Genomic DNA, 20,764 nt, shown 5'->3' with positions numbered 1-20,764 from the left:
GCTTTGCTGTTTGAACTGTTTGGTTTGCCAATGCCATTATTGCTTGTGGTTTTGCCAATGATACACTGCACAGGATTTTGATCATTATTGCATCTTGTGATTGGAAGATTAATGGATTCTCTGTTTGTTCCCACTTTTCTCCTAAAGCAGTTTTCATCATGGGCCCCAAATCCTTTGCTTTGAATTTTTCATTCACCAACAAAGTAACATGTGGTGCAGATTCTGGCAAGTTGTACCTGCAAGGTCGAGCGTCTGCCATGGCACATAATGTCCCTGGGTCCATTTTATCAAAATTGGATACTGTCCTGGATCAGTATATCTATCTGGTGGGTGAAGATTGGGTCTGTATCTCAGATCATAACCTTTATCTTTACTGGTTTTGACATCTTCATGCTGAGTCTCTGATTTCTGTTTCAGATGATGCTTCTCTGCTTGGTTTATTTCTTGCTGCACATTAACCACAGAATGCTCAAGCTCTATCCAGGATGATTCTCCTAACAGCTTATCGTTAAATCCTGCATAGCAATCTAAAACTTTGGATGTCTTTCTGCCTGTACTACAATATCTGGGAGACATGTCTTGTAGTGTACTTTTGCCTAGAGGGGGAGTAGTGGTTCGATCCTGATGTGATTTTTGGTGATCTGAAGAATGTGCTGTTGCTGAAGCTGTTGCACTCTTAGGATCTTCAAAAGATTTCTTTTGAACCAGTATTTTTTGATAATGTGCTGTGTCTCTGCATCCTGATCTGAATTAGGGACAGCGTCTGGGTCAGGAGCTCCCTGTCTGCTTGATGTAGCTATTTGTGGTTCTGTATGTGAAGTGGTCGGTCGTTCACAAGGTGTTGTGTGATCTTTAATTTCAAAATCTCCTTGTATGTTTATTACTCCTGACAATGTTGGATATAGTCCTGCAGGAACATGCTGATTGATCTTATCTACTTCTATCTGTTCGCTCTTCAGTACTCCTACACTATCCTTCAAATTCCATCTATAGCGAAGACCTTCATTTTTAAACAAGCTTAAAAATTTAAATTCAAGCTCTTTTTGGTCTTATCTTTGGTTTGTGATCTTTGATTCTTCGTTCCATATCCTCACTTTTGTTCCATATGTCACATTTTTGAGACATTTTTTTAATATCTTTTACATGTTCGGGATGCTTGGCACTCATGATTATTATTGGTGTTACATTCATTGTTTCACCTAATTACTTCCTCCCTTTTTAAAAAAAATAAATTCTTGGATATCTAAGTTTAAAGTAAGCTGAAGCTCAAACCAATGCTACTTCAATACTAGGCTCAGTTTAACTTAGATGCTGCCAATTATGCTAATGGTTATGCTAGTTCTTCAGGTTGCTTATTATGGGCTACATCTACGTGCACATTCAAATCCCCTGTTATGACTAAACAGTCAAAAGCAGTGCACACAACTGAAAGTAATTCAGTAAAATCATTAATAAAACAATTCTGTGGTAGACTGTTCTAGCTCCGTTTTAAATGACACAATCGAATTAAGGAAAAAAACTAAATGTCTTATCTTGTGAGTGGGTATATTGTCCCTGAATATGGCACAAAGACCCTCGCCACTCTGGTTTTGTCGTGTCATATCTCAGTTAAACACATAAAATCTAAATTGTTAGAAGAAAGTATCAAAAGCATCATTAGATAGGAAAAAGTCAGTAAGCTGTTGGTGTACAACTTTTTCTAGGACTTTGCCTAAGAATGGTAGGTTTGATATGGAAATTATAAAAATCTCAGGTTGTAAAACATGTTTTGCTCAGACATTTTTTTCCTGTGAAAGGAGTAAAGATTTGAAATAATCTGTTTTTTTAATCTGAGATCTTCTTAACTTTAACTCTTTAAGAGAGCTCTTATATCTTAATTCACAAATTTCTACTAATGTCTAGTTTTAAACACTGTGTTTTTAACGAGATTTACTCAAAATCAAATTTATTTTCTCATCTAAGTATTTAATATTATCTGTTTTTTTTTTAAACATAATTTTAGCACTCCCACTTAATTCAGACTGAGAATACCTTTAAAACAGGTATTCCCCATATTTTTCCTCCTGCAGCTAATGAATTTTCAGTGGAGTTAATCTGAGTAACTAGTCAATGAAACACTACTTCTGTCGGTATGTCACCAGCAACAACAGTACGGCAACCAGACTCCAATGTTTGCTTTTTCACCACCACTGCAACTCAATCCGAACTAGTCAGTGAAACATTACTCCTGTCATTACCAGCAACATCAACACACCATCAGCAACTGTTTCACACTTTATACATACATAGCAAACATAATAACAACACTGCAGCAAACAAGCAAACAAAGATGTATTTACTTATTGCGAGCTCCCATCGCAAACTCTCTTAAGAAAGATTCCACTTATAATGCTCAGCGCGGAGTTATTTATTCCTGTAGTCTTCTCACACAGACTATGGACTCACTCACCTTGACTTGACTAGTTTTATGTTAGTTATCATAGGTTAATCCAACACAACTATACAGTCTTTAGTTAAAGTCCGCTTGGATACTTAGCTGCACTTGCAAAAATTCACTATTATTTGCAAATGTCTTAATTAAATGAAGTTCAAAATTAATTAGTCAGTAAAACATTACTTGTGTCATTTCACCAACAGCAGTACGACTAACTGCACAGTCTGCTGCAGCTGCTTCAGCACCACTTCAGCTCAGTCTGAATTTGTCAGTAAAATATTACTTGTATCGTTTCAGAAACAACAGTAAGGCTAACTGCACAGTCTGCTGCAGCTGCTTCACCACCACTTCAGCTCAGTCTGAATTTGTCAGTAAAACATTACTCGTATCGTTTCACAACCAACAATAAGGCTAACTGCAAAAGTCTGCAGCAGCTGTTTCACCACTTCAACAATTTAACTTCATTTGTCTAACAGTTGTTAGTTAAATAATCAATCTTTTTTTCCCCCTCCCCGCTGCTGCTCTGGAGGGGGTCCGGTCGGATGGACAGCTGTCCACGTCGCCGGAAGTCTGGCCATCCACCAGACGGGATCTGGCCCTAAGCCCCTTCAGAGAACCTCCCTCCCACCCTTTTGGCTGTCTGGAAGCCATCCTTGGGGGGGGGGGGGGGGGGGGGGACTCTGTCACAACACGTTTTGAGTCTTGTTTTGTTTCATCTTGTTCTCAGGCTCTAGGTTAATTTCTTGTCATGTCACATTAAGTTCCACATACGTCACCTGTTTCTGTTCACAGCTGCACATTATTACCGCCCCACAGTATTTAGTTTCCAGGTTTCCCTCAGTCATAGCTGAATCCTCACCTCACCTTACTTCCCCATGGTTCACGTCCACATTTTGTCAGGTCAGGTTTTTCCTCATAGTCTTGTCTTGTTTATTTATTCAAAGCCTTGTTTATTTATTCATAGCCACAGTCTTGTTTTGTTTTTCCACAGTTTTAAGCTTTTTTATATCCGGCTCAGCCGCGTCTCTTGTTCTTGCTTTTTGTTAATAAATCAAGTTTGCTTTGAGTTATACATCTAGGTCCTCCCTTCACACCACCGTTCTTGACAAGAAATGGAATACATTTGTTTTCTTGCGATACTTACTGAGTCCACCTTCAATAATCCAATAATCACAGTATCCGTCTGCTCTTTAACTAATGAAAATAATTTCCACATATAATTAATAACTAGTGTGTACCACGGGTTATTACCCTTCTATGCACTAAAGCTGTGCCCTTGGCACCAAGACATCACCAGTAGTATGGTAGTATGGGCTTGTCACTGTACCATTCACAAAGTGTAGGGCAGTTCTGTACTTACTAGACACACCTGCTTGCCCACACTGTAACACCAACACCACCAAAGGCTCTTGTGGTGGCAACAGTGTCTGATGCATAGCGCTCTCCTTGATGTCTCCCATATCGTTGGCGGCCATCATTTTCGCTCCACGTGAATTGACTTTCATCAGAGAACAGCGCTGACTCCCACTGGTCCCTTGTCAAACGTAAATGCTCCTTGGCCCACGCAAGATGATGACACCTGTGCCTGGTGGTGTGGTCAGGTACCCGTGCAGTTAGTCAAGCACACAGACCACGCTGATGTAAACAGTTATGAATGGTCTGACTTGGATGCCTCTCACTTCCCTTAAATATGCCTGGAGTTGAGTGGCATTCATCATCCGATTCCACAGGGCACTGTTCACAATGAAGTGGTAATCAGTGTGGGATGTGGCCAAAGGACGTCCACTTCTACGCCTTTCTGTGACTCCTCCAGTCTCTCTGTTGCAACCTACTTATGACACTCACTTTTATGACATTTTCTACCCACTGATATCTGTGCCCTACTTCATAAAACAAGTTATCGTCTTAAACATACCTTCAGAGCCAAATCCCAAACATCACTCGCATGTCCCCATCGATAAAACCAGTGGTCATTCCTCCTAGGATAAACTGTAAAAAAAGTAATTTTACTGGAAATATTCTGTAATTTTTCACAGATTTTTCATGTTTTCCAATAAAACAATGAAATGCCAGTAGATTTACAGATATTTTTTAGTAATTTTAGGTTTTATATTTAAAATTACACTTAATTAATCACAATGTAAGATTACATTAATATTGTGTTTTTCAATGACAATTTATTGTATTTGTACATCTTTAACTCTAATTTTACAAACAATTTTCTGTATCTTTGTAGAGGTTTATCCCCATTTTCCATAAAACAATGTAATAACTGTAAATGAACAGATACTAGCAGAATTTTAAATATTAACCATTAGAATTACATGTCATCACCAGTAATGTAATTTACATTATTACTTTTCTTTAAAGGTAATTTAACATGTTTATGTCATATTCAAATGTACTTTTGCAGAAAATGTGATGTAATTTTACATATCTTTCCTAATAATTTTAATGAAGAAATGTATATAAAATGACAGACATCTGTAGTTATTTCCACAAAATTGCAGATTATTTAGAATGTGTGGTTGAAGTGATTTCATGTTTTTATAACTGTACATTACTGTAGAAAGTAAAATTTAAAATGTTATTTTACGGAACATGCACTTTAAATAATGCAGTATATTATATGTGTGTGTGTGTATATATATATATATAGTGTCTGTGTGTATATAATCTAATAAAAATATGATATTTTTATTTATGTATTTATTTTAATTAAAAACACACTTCATTCACTTCATGCAATCAAACTATGCAGATTCAAATTTCAAAGTTGGCGCCTATTTTCAGTTTGCTTCGTCACGCCCATAACGAGAAACCGGCTAAGTTTGAAGACAACACTAATGTCCTTCAATCAGGTTTGTAGTGGGCATGTCATGAGTCACTTACGTGAAAGATGTGCCCTCATGTGCTTGGGCGCATGATCTTCAAGGAGGATGAATAAGAAAGCCACAATGGACATTGTCAATCAAACGCCTTTAGAGGTAAGTGTCTGAGAGGCGTCTGGCTGCAGACCTGCACTGTGAGGACCGGCAGTGGATTTGGAGTCATTAAAAATAAAAGCAAGTATACCAGAAGCATGTATTTTTCGTTGCCGGGGTGAAGTGTGGAGACCAAGAGGTGAGTAAAGTAATAACAACTTTTCATCATACGAAGAAACAGTCTTTATTCACTAGAACGTTACGTTGCACACTATACATTGTCCTGTAAAGTTATATTAATTTGAAAGAATCAGGTTTTTGACTTTTGGGTAGTGTTTAGCGTTGTTATCATATCGAAACTGCTCACTTAAATGTGTCATTTTCCTACTCAAAGACCAAGAAAACTGAGTTATATCACATAATTTCAATATGATTTTGTTTTACTTATTAGGGCATTATTTGTCTCTTACAGATGCATATTTCAATCTTAATGTCTGGCACTATCCCCAAAGTTGTGTTATAATTGGCTTTGTTCTTAGACATTGTGTATTCATATTCTGTAGTTCAGTAAACAGTCTATGTTCCTATTTTGTACTTGTACACTCTGCTCATACAACACAATGTATGTCCAAGACTTTAGGAGGACATAGCAGGACAAAATAACTGGGTCAGATAAAGCGCTATTAGGGCAGATAGCTCTGGTACATAAGATACACGCCTAAAACAACACACACTCACACAACTCACACACACGTCATTTATCACATCCAAAGAACACGACAAAGACAGTAGTAAGCCTGCTCATGTCACTAAAAACTGGCCAATTATACTCCGTCAAGTGTACGTACAACCTCTCTGAGATAAAGATGAACATAAATATGAAATGTTTCCATATATCGGGGTTCGGGCTGACAGACTTCCTGCGAGAGCTCTGTCACTCCGAGTCCAGTGCTGCCATATTTTACATGTGACCACTAATAAATACTTTGTTTAACTTGAGATTTCTCCAGCTTGTTCTTGGGCTTCCAATGAAAGTATCAGGCTAACAGTTGAACGTTGCACCTCATGCTGCAACCAATTTCACATCCCTCTGTGCCTAAAATTAAAACCCACAAAATTGTCCAAGCTGCAGAGTCACTTAAGAGGCATATAGGAAAGGTGGCATTTTATTTAAAGGTAAGCATAATGTATTTGCCTGTGTGTTTGTACTCAGAAGTATGATGAGCCTCTGCAAGTCAAAATTTCTGTGAGTTATGTGAGCCAAATCAATAGCAGAAAATGAAAAGTTAAGTGAAAAGTTGAAAACTTTAGAATGTTGCTGATATGGTCTGTATGTATGTGTGTGTGTGTGTGTGTGTTCTGGTAATAATCACTGTGTGGCGACATGCATCTCTTTACTCAGTCATGGTGTGGGGACCAAAAATCAGGTCCCCATGACAACTGCGAAAGCTGTTCTAATGGTGCCTGTGTGGTTTTTATCATTGACCCAAATCACGTTTTTCAGTGGATGTGTGTGTGCTGTGAACATGAGCTCCTCTGATGGTTTCTGGCTGGTACTGCATCCATCACTCTTCACACACACTTATTGAAATGATCGTTGGGTACCACTCACTTCCTGGTCCTCATTATGGAGGATTTTACAGGCAACGATGTCTGAAGATTACTTGCAGAATATACGTGACACTTGGGTGCTACTTGGGTGCATGACCAGTTAACAAGTGAAGAATTTGTGCAGAGGAGTCAAAGTGAGACACAAGGTAAGTGCATTTGTCTGACAAATCAGAAATAATAAGTGTTAAACCGTAAAATTTAGTTAATTAACTCTTTGCAAGAAAACCAGTTAGCATTAGCCTAACAACAGCCACTATAGCCAACATTCATCAACAGGTACATTAATGTTCATCACTTCAGACTTAATTCAACAGTCTCTCCTATATCATGTGTTTGTATTTTTGTTGTTTTATGGCAGAATAGTGTATGTTATTGACACAACTTGGATTTATAATTGGATGCTAGTTAAAGAGCTGTCAGCTGCTGAAAGTATATTAACTAGAAATGTAGTTAACTACCTGTGTTTACATACTATTTTACGCAAAATGGTTGCTGTGCAAAAGCTCATTTCATAGTGTCAATTATTTCACAAAGTTGTTAAAAATAAAAGGTTTAAGGATACAATGAGATTTTTGTATCAACACACAATCTCAGATTCCCTATGTTGTTCAGAGGTTTTCAGATGAGGTAGCATGAGCATGATAAATGTTGAAAGTAAGCAATTCCTTTGATTTTGAAGTTTTAAAGCATCTATATTATAATGAATGAATATGTATCTATATTGAATTAATATATATCTATATTCAACAACTTTACAGACCTCAAATTGTAAGTGAATATAATACAAATTAAAAACTTTCCCTGTAGTTTGAGATGCCACCACAGATCAGCCCCCTTAAGGATGCAAGTGTTATTTCAAAGTCTTACAAAGTAACCAAATTAGAGGTGTACATAAATGCAGTAAAAAGTAAAAGGTGGTGTCTGATGTGATTTATCATTCTCAAAATAGTTCATATCTGGTGAAATCTAGACAAATACAAAAGAATGGACAGGCTTTCCTGTTCCGTTGAAAATGTTTTTGTTATCTTCTACCATCCATCATGTACTGCATTTATGTTTGCTTTCAAGTGGAGAGGGAAAACTTGTGGTAAGACTTCCATTTGTGCCTGTACTATACTATACTACACTCTAGTAAATGAGTGTAGTAAAGTGAGGCTTTAATTTTGCAGTGATATATTTTGTTAATTGTATTCTCTCTTTTCTCATGTTTCTTTATTTTTAAGTATTGATGCCTCAAGAGACGATGGTTAGTTCCGGCAGCTAGTCAATGATGACCACAGATCCCCAAACTGTAAGATGAAGAAAATTGAAGTGAATGGAAACCCACACCTTTGTCTGTTTGCACTGAACAACATTATAGAAGGAGAAGAAATTACCAATGACTATGGAGATGACGACTGGCCATTGAGAACACAATTATGTTGAACATTACACAATGTACAGAACTCAGAATATATTAAATAACTTTGTAGGGTAGTGGATTAGAATTTGAGTCTTTTGGAGGATATCAGTCTAAGGCTATGTTCAAAAGTCTTGACAAGGCCTTTTACTGCTATTTAAGTAAGAAAATGCACTGACAAAAAGAGTAACAAAGAAATCATGTGGCACCTTACCATCATTTAAAGCTACAATCCATGACCAACACCAATTACAATGACAATCTCCTAACACAAGAAAAGGCACCAGAAGAACAGGATATCAACAATTATCAGAAGCTATTGAAGGATACTTTACCTCAGTGATATTTTATAACACAGCAGTAAAAATATTCTAAATTGATTTTATTTATTCATGAGAATTCAGCTAAAATGTACATGTTAAAATAAATTAAGAAGGTGAGCTTTCAGCCTGTTGTGTGAACACAGACTTGGCTTGGCTGGTCAGGACTACTGTGCATCACTATACTCAGCAGTTTAATATAATCCATCTAGAAGGTTAGTGGCAGTGGAGTACTTGTAGCATAATTTGAACTTCACATGGATTTTTTTCCCTGCTTCATTATCATTGTATTCTGGACACATACGATGTCCCCACAACACACTTTCCACCAGGGTCTGAGTGGAACCTGTGTGTCCCCATAAAGTCTGTTCTACTAAAGTTGTGTGAACACAGAATTGGCTTCGCTGACCAGTTAGAAATAATTTACTTTGAATTAAATGTTTTTCTCTAAAGTCAGGTTTATGATGGATGTATCTCATCTCTAAAACATTGTCACTATAAAACATTTATCTACAGACGACCAGCATGACAGCTAGCAACGTGGTGGAGGACTCCCATCCAACCCCCTGTCAGAGACTGAGATGAATGATGCCATTGGTGCAAACCACACTCCTCAACAGGTGCATTAATGTTCATCACTTCAAACCTAATCCAGCAGCCTCTCTATGTCGTGTGTTTGCATTCTTGTTGTTTTAAGCAGCTAGCAGAAGGAAGGAAGTTTAATGTAGTGGTAATCTACTGTGAACCAGTACACTTTAATTTTACATTTTAATATAATGCATATAGAAGGCTAGTGGTAGTGGAGGACTTAGAGCATATTTTTAACTTCACAGGGATTTTTTTTCTGGTTTATTATCAATGTATTCTGGACACTTACAATGTCCCCACAACACACTTTCCACGAGGGTCTGAGTGGAACCTGTGTGTGAAAACATTGGAATGAACTGGTCCCCACCAGGAACTGTAACATTCGGTGTGAGGTGTCCCCATAAAGCCTCTTCTAATGCAGTTGACAACACAGACATCAGGACTATTGTGAATTAGTATACTCAGCAGTTTAATGTCTTGCATCTAGAAGGTTAATGTTAATAGCATATTTAGGCCAGATCTGAACCTTAACTGGTTTCCACAAAGAACTGGGACCTTGTGTTTGAAGTAGGTATGGGCATTTCAAGCAAAAGTAGTATTCAATAGTGACAGGGAAGAAGTTGATAATTCTTTGAAAAATTTATGTTTATGCAAATGTTAGAAAAATTATAAAATTATATAGTTATACTATGAGAAAAGCTGCAAGAATAAGAGTTTCTGTGATGGGTGGAGGCCTCCTCCTGTCTTTTGGTTCTCATAATACCATGTAGCAAGCAAAATGGTTTTGACTGTCTGAACTCATCTTCCCATAACATTAAATAGCTAGTAATGCCTTTTACCATAACATTTAATGTCCCTTTCCCATAACATTGTGTGGCCAGCAAACATAAACAATATAAATAGCAATAGTACCATTTTGTTAGTCAGACAACTCTGAGCCAGCTTCCTGACAGGTTGTGCGGACTTGTCTCTTTCTTGCAAGAAATAAATGTTTTGCGTTAATCGTATCCAGCGACTCTGAGCCTAATTTTGAGAGAATTTTTGTGACAGCAACATAGTCCTAACTATCCAGACCTAACAAAAGTTAACAAAATCCTACATGCCAATGGCACAACTGAATACGACATAGTGAAGGATCAATAACTACAGCCCAAAAGATGTTTGTGTGAGTTTATCATTTCAGTCAGCAACATACCGTATTTTGCGCAACTGATTATAAAGTGCACCCTCAATTATGGGGTCCATTTCTGTACTTAACCCATACATAAGGCGCACCTGATTATAAGGCGTACGTATTACGTAATGTTCTCTGATTGGTTTATTGCTGCCAGCACACGTAGTGTATGTATTATGCCCCTGTGTCCGCGGGAAATGGTCCAACGGTCAAGGACAACGTTGTTGGTTGTTTTTACTCTTATAAACTTATAAACTGCACTTCAGTCTGCATCGGAGGGAAGACGGAGATGGATGGCAGTAGGGCTGATGATCTTGGAAATGGGGAATGGTCCAACAAACCGGGGTGCGAGTTTGGGCAAAGGAACCTTGAGGCGGAGGTGTTTAGCTTATAACCAAACCTTTTGCCCAGGGTGGTACACTGGGGCAGGCCATCTCCTGCGATCGGCAGCACCCTTAACCCTGTTGCCTTGTCGTATTAGGACCTGTCTGGTGGCAGCCCAGATGTGGTGGCAACGACACACCATGGCATGAGCAGAGGGAACTGCGACCTCGATCTCGGAGTCTGGAAACAGAGGAGATTGGTAACCATGCACACATTGAAATGGAGACAGACCAGTAGCAGAGGTAGGAAGAGAATTATGGGCATACTCGACCCAGACCAGGTGGGAGCTCCAAGAGGCCGGGTTCTGGGACACCAAACATCGGAGGCCGGTTTCCAGCTGCTGGTTCAGGGGCTCGGTCTGGCCGTTGGCTTCGAGATGATACCCAGATTAAGACTCATGGTGGCACCGATGAGCCTGCAGAATTCCCTCCAGAATAATTAGTGAACTCATTTTCTAGTTTCAGTTTATTCTAAATACTGTTTTTTTTGTTTTGTTTTAGATAACAAACCCAAATCTTGAACATTCTGATAAACTATATAATTCTACATCAGAGTATGCAGACGATTACATTCTAGATACCACCTGCGAAAGTGAGAGTGACAGCGATGCTGGTCTTCCCCCACACCAAAGGATTCAAAAGGCTCTTGATTATATATTCGATGTCTCTTACTCAATGAATCCCCATCCCTGTGACAGCACAACACCAGACAATATGGCCTTTGACCGGTACATCCTCACATCTGAAATCTCTGGAACAGAAGATTCTTCAAGTCAGAACATGAATGACGGCATAGTTGTTAGTGCATGCCAAAAAAGAAGTGGGAATAGAGTGTATGACAAGAGACATTATTGTTTGCATTGCAGTAACCCTTACGCTAAGATGGCAAGGCATCTAGAAAGGCATCTGGCTAGGCATCGCTAAAGCTCCAAGCTTTCCAAAGGGTTCCAAAGAGAGGAGAAAACAACTAGATGAAATTCGCAACAGAGGAAACTTTGCTCACAATGCTGCTGTTATGGAGTCAGGAAAGGGGAACCTAGTACCATTTAAACAACCACCTAAAAAGGCACAGGGAAATGACTTCATGCATTGTGCATACTGTAAGTCTGGGACGTAATCAGTGCCATGAATCCTGATGCAATCACAGATATTATAAAACATGATCAAGTAATCACTGATATTGGGCAGCACTTGTTTAACAAAGGTGGAACATTAGCCAAGAATCAACAGTGTGTGTGGGAGAAGATGCGAGAAATGGGAAGGCTGATTCACAATGCAAGGCGAGTCACCACATTAAAAAAAATGGAAGATCTCATAAATCCAAAGAAGTACATGGAGACTGTATGACAGTGAAACTAATAAGTTCTTCATTCCATCGTTAGCAAATAAACGTGGGCGTGCCCTGGTTAAAGCAAGCAAACTATTGAGAGCTCAGGGTTTAATGGCAAACAACAAAGAACTTGTGAAGAATTCCAGTGAGTTTCAAAAAGTCCATGAGAAAAAGTGGAATGCAATGATCTCTGCCACAGCTTTGAGGAACATCAGAGAAGCAAAATGGAATTTGCCCACTCATGTGCCCACCCATGTCTTTTACAGAATTTGTCCAAAAAATGCCTGTATATCGCAGTCAAATGCAAAATAAGTACTACGATTCACTCTCTGAAAGTCCCTTTTCAAAAGCCTGGATGGAGCTGTCTCTGACCCAGACAATTCTCTTCAACCAGAGACAGGTGGCAAGCATGTCCTTATCTGTCTTTTCATCAAGAGACTCTTCTGATCCACATGAGGATGTGGACTGGGCACTTTCTGAAGTGGAAAAAAAACTCTGTAGACACTTCTCAAGGCACTAACAACTACCAAACTCCGAAAACATGCTGCTACCCTTTCAACTGTGCTCACCATGACAGACACACAGATGGACCAGCTGGCAAACTTTCTTGGATATGATAAAAGAGTCCATCGGTAATAAGATGATATAATAGAAGGGCTGCCACTAATTTCAACCAGAAAAGTTGGATTCATACAGTGGATCCAAAATGTTGATAAGACCACAATATATGTGATGGTTTCTTGCTTAAAATGTTTCTTGAATGTGTCCATGACTGTTATCAGATTTAACTTTTGAATTACAGTAACAGTGACTGTTCTATGTTTGAAACTGTAGTAACTGCCCCCATACAAATCACTTGTCCAGGGTATTGACAAAGGTTGAAGCAGTGTAATGGGAGGAGTTGGGACTGAGCAGCTTGTTAAAATATCTATGGCTTATATGGCTTAAAATGATCCTAATCCTTTAACTTTATTTGTACTATAGATGCTGGCATATACTGCATACAGGTGTAGGATTCAGAAATTATGATCAGAATTCCAGCATACCTCCTCATTTTTTCAATTACTTTCAAAGACTTGAACTCATTAAAAGTTTAGATCTGCAATCTAAATGTGAGTTTAATACTTTTTATTAGTAGTCGTTTTGTTAAGGTACTACTAAGTGAAAAGGGATGAAGTCACACTGCCGCCTCCTGGACTCCTTTTGCACGATCATCACCTGAGCGGAGTCAAACCACTCAGCCCAGGAAGCAGAGGGCCGAGCTCGGCTCTCTCCGGAGGAGCGACAGCGCCGCATGAGAGAGGGTGTTTCTATTGTGGGGAATCAGGACATCTAGTCGCTTCCTGCCCAGCTAATCCCACGTGGTGCGGCAGACGAACCACCGCATCACCCCCTACTGCTCGTGTGCTGACCCCAGTCCAGGTAAAACACCACGTCGTCACCATCGCCATGGATGCACTTATTGACTCGGGGCAGACGAGAGTCTACTGGACTGGGGGCTAGCCAAGAGGCTGGGGCTGGAAGCCAAAGCTCTCGAGACACCCATTAAGGCTAGTTCCCTTAATGGCCACAAGCTGTTCACCATTACCCACGCCACAGAACCTGTTTCATTGACCATTGGTGAACACACAGAACTAATTACCTTTTTTTTGTGTTGTTCCAACACTCGCACATTGGTGTTGGGACATCCATGGCTAGTAAAGCACAACCCATGCATGGACTGGCCCACAGGCCGGGTTATGGAGTGGGGCAGAGAGTGTGAAGGGAGGTGTTTTCAGAAAAAAAAACATCTGTACCTCCCGCTCCTATGTTTAATGTTGTCTCTGCTCACCCCATCACAGACTCCCAGTACCCGGACCTGACCACCGTTCCAACCTGCTATCACCACCTCAAGGAAGTGTTTAATAAAACCAAGGCCACTTCTCTTCCTACGAACCGTGCCTATGATTGTGATATTGAGCTATTCCCAAGGAGCGGCTGTACTCCATGTCCGGTCCGGAGTGTCAAGCCATGACGGACTACATTGAGGCCTCTCTGAAGGCTGGCCTCATCCGACCATCATTATCACCGGCTGGGGCCGTCTTCTTCTTCGTGAATTAAAGAGATGGGTCTTTGAGGCCATGCATTGACTGTTGTCCACTAAACACCATCACAGTCGAGAACCGATATCCACTCCCCCTCATGTCTTCCGTCTTTGTCCAGCTCCAACAGGCCAAAGTTTTCACAAAACTAGACCTACGCAATGCGTATCACCTGGTTCACATCAGGGAGGGGGATGAGTGGAAGACCGGCTTCAACACACCCAGTGGACATTACATATACCTGGTCATGCCATTTGGACTCACCAATGGACCTGCAGTTTTCCAGGCCATGTTAATGATGTTTTACGTGACTTTCTTGATAAATTTGTGTATGTTTATTTCGACGACATTTTGATTTACTCACCTAATCTTGCTTCCCACAGACTCCATGTAACCCAAGTTTTGCAACGTCTCCTAGATAACCACCTGTATGTTAAGTCAGAGAAAAGTGTAATCCCATATAAACACAATTTAATTCCTGGGTTTCATTGTAGCTCCCGGGAGGGTTGAGATGGACCTGGCCAAGGTTAGTGCCATGGCCGAGTGGCTAATTCCAGACAACCGAAAAAAGGTTCAACAGTTTCTGGGGTTCGCCAACTTTTACCGGCGCTTCATCCAGGGTTTCATCTCCATTGCGGCACCTCTACATGCCCTCACCTCTCCTCGGGTTCGGTTTATCTGGTCTCCAGAGGCGGAGAGCAACTTCAACGAGCTCAAGCGCCACTTCACCTCTGCACCCATTCTGACTCTTTCAGATCCATAGCGACAGTTCGTGGTGGAGGTGGATGCATCCAACGACGGAGTTGGGTCAGTGCAGTCTCAACGGTCGGAGAACTGCAAAATGCATCCCTGCATCTTCCTGTCCAAGCGGCTCAGCTCTGTGGAGCGCAATTACGACGTTGGCAACAGGGAACTGTTGGCTGTGAAGGTCGCCTTAGAAGAGTGGAGACATTGGCTGGAAGGGGCCCTGCATCCATTTGTCGTGTGGACAGACCACAAGAACTTAGAGTACATTAGGCAGGCTAAGAGGCTTAATTCTCGCCAGGCCAGGTGGACTCTGTTCTTTAATCGTTTCTCTGTGATTTCCCAACGATTCTGGTGGCCTTCCACCACATAATAAACTGACTTTTCTTTAAAAACTCTGAATCTGTTTCCTGTGTCCTACCGGTTTCTGACAATTTTAATGTTTTTTGACATAATATGTATGTTATCTTACAGTGTGATGGGCATTTATTAACTATAATATATGTATTTTAATTAATTTTTACTGTAAAACCTACTCTGTATTTTTACAGTTATTGTAGGTAGTTCTGTGATTCAGTTATTTACTGTAAATTTACAGTATCCGTTTGGAATCTTTGCTTTTTTTACAGTTTTTACAGTGTAGAAGGAGACATTATAATGAAGTTTATATTGTGAACCCAAGAAAGCTTGTCCTTAAAACTTTTAGCTACTGTAAACAAAACAGTGATTTGCTGAGGGGCACAGGATCATCTCTGCATTTCAGAGCCAGTTTCCTGTTCATTCTCACACAGCATGAATGCAGTTTCTTATATTTTATATTATTGTTGTGGTTTACCATAAATAAATTAAACATATATCACTATTAAGAAAAAGTTTGAAGTTCTGTCTTATTCAAATCTCTCTCTAAATAAATTTCTTGCATTTTTTTATATCAGGGTTGGCAGCTTATTGCCAGTAAGAGAGGAACTGGTACATACTTGAGAGTGATACTTTTTGTTTTAGCATGTATGTCATTATGGTCAGGGATATGTTACATCCCCTGATATTGAATATTATGATCTTTAAATATCTAAAAGTTCAAACTTAAGAGAGTTTCCTCTCTTTCTGAATTTACAAGAAAAGAACTTACAGAAAGTATTTACAAAATATCTGTCTTTTACCCTTCTCTTTATGGTAATAAATCCTGATCACATTTTACTTTTGAAAGGTTTGTTGTATTACAGCAGAGCTTACTTTTCAGAAGGTGGGACAGCTGATAACAAAACGCTGTAGGAAGGATATGAAAACTGGTATGTATTGCATAAGCTACAATCTGCAGGACCCTGTTCCTAGTGTACTGGAACCAGAATCATGGCAATTTAAGAACAATTTCTGTAATCCTAACCCGGTAGTGAAGATAGGGATTGAAATTAGTAGTAGCTGTGTGACGCTAAATCTGCAAAAGTTGCTTTGGTTATCACAGGGCATCTGTCCTGCTCTTTTACAGACTGTCTCTAGATGTCTCTGTAAACCAAATATTTCTATTGCCTCTGTTTATTGTGACTTCTCCAGAAGCAAATCTAATTTAAGCTGTTTCCTTTTCAGAAAAGCACATGATTATCCTGTGATATCTAGCATTTTTCTCCTTTTTTGTGTCTCAGTCACTGGATATATTGCCTGTGTGTATCCAAACTAAACCTGCTGATGCAATTTGGAGCAGAATGTATCCAGTTCGTTGGTTCCTTGCAGTTTTCCTGGTAGCTGGCTTCTCTGGGCTTTGTGGTGCTGGACCCCTTCATGCACAATGCAAAGTAGAATGGTATAGTTTATTTCTTTATTAGCCTAATTATTTTTATCGTGTTATGTTTGATTTCACTTATTAAAAAAAAGCATACATTTTACTCCTTTGCTAACTTTGATACACTTCTGTAAGCCTTAAAATATTGAATCTCCGATTCTGATAAATATAGTTTCTTGGTCAAGTGTCTTGATATACAAGTAATTTCTTGACTACATGTGATTTTTGTTCCATCTTGCATATTTGCTGGTTATTTCAGTGCATTTGGTGTACGATATTGTAATATGTAATTCATAATACCTGTAGTTTATACATGTGAAATGTAGATCTTAGAGAAAATGTTTAACTTTCTTTGTTAACACTGTAGCAACTTGCCAACCTCTACCTCTACTTATCAACACAAACGTCCTTTTAGGCACACAGCGTGCTGTTAATTAAGACTTGGCTATGACCAAATTTATGTGATAAAGAGCCTTTTGTTTTTATTTTGCTTCTTTTAAAAACTGTTTAATTGAATCAGATCTTCTAATGCATAACGGGAAACAAGACAAACTTTGTGTGAAGAAATGTTTTTATTGAGGTTTGTAGTTCATTTTTATCTTGGAGAGCAATACAATAAAATGTATACATTTAAAAGTTAGCAGTGCATACAAATACTATTGTTCAACAAGCAGTAATATAAATTCAACCCTTACAGTAAACTTTCAAGTAGCTAAAGAATGTCAACACTCACTAGATGCGGTTGTTTGGCTTAAAATGTTCTCTTCAATCAACAGCAGAAATCACCCTCACCTAAATGCCAATTCAGTTGCTGTGGATGTTTTATTCTATGCAGGTACTTTGGAATACCATGTCAAGTGGTTTATGAATCCTTGGTTTCTCAAATTAAGAAATGGAGAACCATGTCTAGCTGCACAATGGGAGGACAGAGGTGCCTATACAAGGTGTGTGGATGTGTTACCAGTACCCAGTGTGTGAATTATACAGTGACAATTGGGGGGGTCAAAAAACTGCCAGTAAATAAGACACGCACACATACACACACACACACCCACACACACTGATGAAATGCAGATCAACACAATGCTGAACCAGAACCAAACACACTATTAACATGCAAAAGAGGAAGGCAAATGTGTTAGCATACATGCTAGTGTGGACCTGTACCTGACCTAATAATTTATAGACTCAGTGATTCTCATATTTTCAACTAATTCAGGAGTGATAAACATATGGATCCTGTAGAATAAGGATTTATTTTTCTATTAGACTATTTTGACTCATCCTGTCTTCCTTCTGCCTGCTCTATGTCCGTCTGTCCTCCTTCTACCTGCTCACTCACAACCACTTCTCCTGTCTTCCTAATACAACAGCACATGTAAAATTCACCATTATTCATGCTATAATGCTTAGTATTAAACATACATAACAACCACAGAACGGGCTGTATTATTAGGTCCTAAGATTGAGCTTACTCTTTTTTTGGCACCAAAATAGTGCCTAATGTCTTCTCCTTTCCTCTTGCTTATGTTGGCTCTGTAAATTAAATCTAAAGTGAGTTCAATAAAGCATTCATACATTTGAACTAATACAACAACTACAATTAATCAGCGTTCAGTACATATGGATTTTAATTGTTCAACAACCCAAATAGATTTAACTCCTGCATATCTGAATGAAAGTTACTGCAAGGGGTTGCCTATTTTGAAATTACTATCAAAAAGGCAAAAGCCTACCTAAAACACCACTCAAAAGCCTAATAAAATGAAACAATATTATATAATACTTTAATATGATATTCTACGCTAATACACAAATAAACACACAATACAAACACGCAAACATCCGTATTAGATTTCTCCTGTCAATTCAAATTGATGTGGTTTCGAAAAGGGGGCAACTGACAAACCTGGCAACACAGCAAGCTTTAGGCATTGTTTACAACTTGACCACAGTGCATTATTAATTATAATTATCCATCCATTTTCTATACCGACAGTCCGTTAATCGGGTAGCGGGTGGGCTGGAGCCTATCCCAGCAGTCATCGGGCGAAAGGCGGGGTACACCCTGGACAGGTCGCCAGTCCATCACAGGGCCACATAGAGACAAACGAGACAAACAACCGTGCACACTTACACTCACTCCTACAGACAATTTGGAGTCACCAATTAACCTGACATGCATATTTTTGGATGGTGGGAGGAAGCTGGAGTACCCAGAGAGAACCCACGCATACACGGGGAGAACATGCAAACTCCACACAGAAAGGCCCCAGGCAGGGATCGAACCTGGAACCCTCTTGCTGTGAGGTGACGGTGCTAACCACCACACCACCGCGCATAATTATGATATAATTATCATAAAACATAATTCACACTAGGACCAGAAAAAATTTGGACACACCGCACCACCACATCATTTTGAATGAATGGGCATGTCCACACTTTTGACTTGTATTACATTTGCCACTTCATCAGTAGTAGCTGACAATATCAATGGTTTAAGTGCTCAAGAGTGAACCTGTTTTGGTCAATGGAACTGCTGGCAGCACTGCTCTGGACAGGGCCCCCTATATTTTTGAATCACTGAATTTTGATAAATAGATTTGAATAATAGAGTTAAAATGTTTTCTGTAAAATGTATCTTACATCATAGGCAGAACACCAATATATCTTGCTAAAGAGTAAAAATTAAAGAAACAAACAAGATTGTTCATGGGCTTGTGTAGACTGACCTGTTATTACAGCTATGCCAACATGCTGTTGAGACTTGTGCCTGTTTTTCAAAGTACAATTTAAACTTAAAACAAATGTGAGCTGATGTGTGAGGGGATGTGAAACGTCATATTCATGCTCATTAGATCTAACTCTAGCCATAACCCACATCTGTTTGTTGTAGCACTGGCAAATATCTACAGACCACCCCTTACTGCTAAAGCTGTAACCATTCCCCGCTCACATTATTTAAGAAGTTGGGAATTAGTTGATCCTGTAAAACAATGTTTTTGTGAACTTAGATTCTTATCTTTACTTCTATTTTAATTTTGGAACTATTTTCGTTAATGCATCATTCCTTTCCCAAGTTCTTCATAGTACCTTTCTATAAATTTGACAAGAATTTGACATATATCATGCTATATGTAAGTGCAATTATTTATCATTTTCAAGTCAGTACTTGGGCAGTATTATCAGGGATGAAGCAACGATTTATGGGGAAGCACTGAAGAGATCTGGTTGGGTTGGCAGTCAAAACTGAAAGAACATCCTGTCTGTATTCCACCTAGATTTCATTATTTGTATAAACCAAACAATTTGTTTTGTTTATCTACAGTTGCAGTCTGCCTCTGTGCACTTTATAGCTGCCAAGCACACAACTCCTATTAAGAAGTATGTCGAGGACATCAACTTCAGGCTGGTTTCCTACCACTTTTTCACTTGCTGCCGTGTTTCGGTAAGTCTTCATTCTTCTAAAAATTCTTGGAATGATTAAGCTAGAAAAATACATTTGTATCTGACTGCAAATTATGATAGTAGGGCCTGTCCAAGAGAACCTTTGAACCATCCTCTCTCCTATTCCTATCCCTGGTTTGTCAGAGATGTCTCTGCCTCAGACTGTAAATTTTCCTGTTTGGTCTCACTAAAATTAAATGAGCATGACTGTGTTACAACCTGATTTGTAGGCTGCAACATAAAGTGCTGAGTGAACAGAATCCATAAAAATTAAGATATATAAATAAAGATTTTTATATAAAAAAAGCAAGTAAATGTCAAATATAACACTTGAGGTAAAGCTAGATGATATTCAGACAAATATGGGAAGTGACAATTGCTTAACCCTATCAGGAGGCCCAAAACTTGGCTTGACTTGTTGGCTCCACGAACAAAATTAATGGAACTGGTAAGAACTTGCTACAATCTATGACTCTGAGATATCAACTATGTGTTATAGCAGATGTGTTCAGTCATGAATTAATTGTTCTCTTTTGCTTCATGTTATCT

The sequence above is a fragment of the Leuresthes tenuis genome, unplaced genomic scaffold (assembly GCF_036924035.1).
Source record: "Leuresthes tenuis unplaced genomic scaffold, fLeuTen1.0.hap1 SCAF_24, whole genome shotgun sequence".
Classification (NCBI taxonomy): domain Eukaryota; kingdom Metazoa; phylum Chordata; class Actinopteri; order Atheriniformes; family Atherinopsidae; genus Leuresthes; species Leuresthes tenuis.
This window is presented reverse-complemented; position numbering follows the sequence as displayed.